This window comes from Mus pahari, chromosome 1 (genome assembly GCF_900095145.1).
Source record: "Mus pahari chromosome 1, PAHARI_EIJ_v1.1, whole genome shotgun sequence".
Lineage (NCBI taxonomy): Eukaryota > Metazoa > Chordata > Mammalia > Rodentia > Muridae > Mus > Mus pahari.
The window spans coordinates 42,294,732-42,298,673 of record NC_034590.1 but is presented as its reverse complement, the minus strand read 5'-3'; the positions used below and the strand labels follow the sequence as shown (position 1 = coordinate 42,298,673).

The 3,942-nt window shown below is 42.9% G+C and overlaps 1 long non-coding RNA gene across 2 annotated transcripts in view; it reads right to left on the bottom strand.

Annotated features, from left to right (window-relative positions):
• LOC115063625 overlaps window positions 1-3,942 on the bottom strand; it is a 49,296-nt gene that overhangs the window by 4,904 nt on the left and 40,450 nt on the right. For both annotated transcript variants that reach the window (XR_003843481.1, XR_003843480.1), the window contains exon 6: window positions 1,875-1,991. This is a non-coding gene — a long non-coding RNA (uncharacterized LOC115063625). The remainder of the gene's footprint in view (window positions 1-1,874; window positions 1,992-3,942) is intronic.

Sequence of the window (3,942 nt, the reverse complement as noted above, 5' to 3'; positions counted from 1 at the left end):
GAAAGAAGAAAACTTACTTCCTATTTTTATGAAGAAGAAAGCTTTGGGTTTGAGCAATAAGGTGACCTGTCCAAGGTCACCTAGCTGCTTAGACAGCGCACCTTAGGTCTTGCAACTGGAATCTTTCTGTCTAAATCCCTTCCTTTGTGTACCCCAACACTCTTGGGAGTTATAAGAAGCATTAGAGAACTTTTCCTCCCGGATCTAGTATGTCAAAGGAGCTAAAATGACCTTTCTTCATCTTGATTCATTCACATACTCAAACAAATAACACAGAGCCACAGATGTCACATAGATGACTGATAGGTGGCCCGGCCCAACTACCCCCTGTTCAAAAAAAAACAAAAAACAAAACAAAACAAAACAAACAAACAAAAAAAAAAACACTCCCTCACCCAAGGACCCTGAAATCGCACGATAACCAAGCCCCTTCTATTGCATGATATGGAACTTGATATAATTTATGCACATGCTTGCGTGCACGTTAATCATTTGCAGATAGCTTGTAATACTTAATGCAATGTCAATGCTATGTGAATAATTATAGTGCTACAGATTTTAGACGGGATGGGGGGGGGGGCAGCAAGAAACCAGGCCAAGTTTGGTAGACTTTGAGCATGTGGAGGATGGATAGATCTTTTTTGACCCTGAAATGGCACCTAATAATTTACACACTGTGTTACTGCCCATTTCCTCTCATGAAAAGTCGGGTCCTTCTGAACAATGGCCTAGTCTTACTCAAAGCTGTCCCTCCAAAATTGAAACAGTTCCTACTCAAATAGGTACTGGGTAAATATTTATCTAATAAATCATACTGAGTATCAAGGAAGGCTTTTGGGCCAATGCCTGCTCCGTGCCCCAGGTAGCATAAAACCACTTAGTCAAATCATCTCGCTTAATCACGATTACAAGTGACAAGACAGAAAGTACTGAGAGAAGACGGAGAAAGTGCTGGGGAGAGTGAAGCTCTGCCCTTAACCTGTACCACTTAAGGCCAGAGCGCCGGCCACGCCGCGACGTTAAAAGGCAACAAATTTAAAACGAATAGAGGAAATATTTTTAAAGCAGCGTATAATGCACCTTTGGAATTCACTGCTGCAGGATATTATTGAGGGAAATAGCCTAGCAAGATTCAAGAAAGGATTAGACATTTATATGAACGGGAATAATATTGGCAGTTACACTAACTAGGTTAAAAAGTTACAAGGCATGTCCGTCCTGGGCTCCAGGGCATCACTGTGCACCAGCTGAAGTGGAGAAGGAATTGCCCTTGTTGGTGGAGCAGTGTGTAATTGACCAGATGCATGAGTGCTCATAATTTTGCCGTCTTCTGTAACAGAGGCAGAGAGCACTGCTGGGGGAGATGTTTCTGAGGTAGCTGATGCTGGCAGCCCAGTGACCTCTAAGTGAGAGAGACAGACAGAGAGAGAGAGAGAGAGAGAGAGAGAGAGAGAGAGAGAGAGAGAGAGAGAGAGAGCAGGAAGAGAGAGAGAGAGAGCAGGAAGAGAGAGACTGACTTCAGGGATTTCACCTGAGAGCTTTTTCTTTTTTCTTTTTCTTTTTTCAATTTCAGAAAGTGGAAGTAGTAAAAAATAATTTCCGTCTTCCCGATGATGACAATATTTCACGAGATGAAGTAGTCATGGAGTGGCCATCATCTCATTAGAGGCACAAGGACAAGAGCTGGCAGCCTATTTTCAAAGCCCTAGGCCTCAGAATCCTCGTGGGGACTAACACATGGGCATCACCTGTCCCACTTTGGCATCATCTAAGACTGTTCCGTCTTACACGTGTGCGCTTATGACATACCCGCTGAACGAAACTACCTTTTGCGGGTGTTCCAACGAAAGCAGCTCTTCATCCTGTCCACTCACCCTAGGCAGCACTTTGTCCATCAGAGTCAGCTCTGCTGGCAGGCTCAGCCTCGATGCTGGTACAGTGTGCATGACACTCTTTCACTCTCCTGCTGACCAACCGATGGCAGGTTTTAACTGGAAGTCAAAAATCCACGAAGACAAAGCATCATATTAAACAGAATGCTGAAGGACCAGGGAGCGAACCTAACAGGTAGAGGTTGCTCCAAAGTTTGCTCCAAAGCCCCACAGTCTCCTTAGAACCCACAGGAGACAACTGACTCCTTTGTCTCACACATGAACAGTGTGGTGTGTGTGTGTGTGTGTGTGTGTGTGTGTGTGTGCGTGCGCGTGACACATAAATGAACAAATAGGAATCAAAATTCAAAAGCATGATATCATTGAAAATATTGAAACCTGCTGGACAAGTGTGGCGCACGCCTTTAATCCCAGCCCTCAGAAGCCAGAAGCGGGCCGATATCTGTTTGATATCTAGAGTTCGAGGCTAGCCTGGTCTACGAAATGAGTTCCGGGACAGTCTGGAATACACAGAAAAACCCTGTCTCAGAGGCAGGGGGAGGGGAAGCCAGAATTATTCATTATCATTACTTTATAGTCTTCAGTCATCCAAGGGTGAAAGGCGTTCTGAAGAAACTGTCTATGCTTGGAGCATTAGGAAAAGGGCCCCCACACTAATCTCTCTCTCTATCTCTCTCTCTTTTTTACATACCACACAAAGAGATAGATAGACAATAGATAGATTGATAAGATAGATGGATGGATAGATAGATAGATGATAGATAGATAGAGAGATAGATAGATGTAGAGGTAAAAGAAAACTTGCAGGACAAATCTTAAAGTAAATAGATATCCCAAAGATGTTATTGATGGATGTGTTTTTTTCTGGAGAAAGTAACCACAAATTCCATTAATATTTTTAGATATGTTCTCACATAAAGCAAGTTTTTAAAAACACTGTTCTGGGCCCCAGTCCAAGACAAGTCTCAAATGGATCTAGATGCTTTTCTTTCTGTGACCTTTGGACCTGCTGTGTAAGAGTTGTTTCTTCGGGCCTCCCTTAAACTGGCAGAATATCAATCAGATTCTCTTAGCTGAAGATTATTCACATAGCGCCTACATCTCATCCAGAGACAGCTTTAAGCCTTGCAGCTGACACCACTGGACATTCTGTTAATTAGTTACAGATAAGCCCTTACAAATTTGCCTGTTTTCCCTGGATATAAGCTTCTCTGTTTACTTTTTTCACATGATTATTATAGAATCTTTTTATTAGCAGGTCACAGGTAGCCTCCAAACCCTGTTTTCATAAAGATTTAAGGGCTGGGAATGTATCCCAAGTTTACAAGCTGCTTGTTTTGCATGCATGAAGTCCAAGGTTCATTCCACATCCTTGCATTAACTGGGCGTAAGAGTAGAGTCATGCACCCTTAGTACTCAGTGGGGGGCATTTAGGATATTCCTTGGCTACAGATGGTCTAAGGGCAGCCTAAGACAGAAGAGACCCTGGGGTTGGGGAAGGAAGAGAGACAGGAGGTATTTGTTAGTATAGTTCTTGGGTTTTGCCAACCATCCTTATGGCTATATAGGCACAGCCATGTCACTATTCTTCATTAGGCAATGAGACTTAGCATTAACGAACAAAAAGAGAAATAGAAAATAACAAAAGAAGTAAGAAAGGAAAAGGAGTAAGAAAGGAAAAAAAGTATCAACTTTTGAAAAGGTGCACATTGGCTTCTGTGTGTCTCCGATCTCTGGGGACGAACAGGTACATCGTGGACAGATTCCCATTCTCAGGTCCCAAGCCAGGTTTCTCCCCAGATCTTTCTCACAGTGTTGTACCACCCCATCTCAGAAACAGCTCAGGGGTGGGAGATGACTCAGTGGGTAAGAATGCCTGCTGAAAGCCTCTGTAGGGCAAAAGACACTGTCAATAAGACAAAAAGGCCACCAGCAGATTGGGAAAGGATTTTTACCAATCCTAAATCTGATAGGGGACTAATATACAATATATACGAAGAGCTCAAAAAGCTGAACTCCAAAAATTCAAATAACCCCATTAAAAAATGGA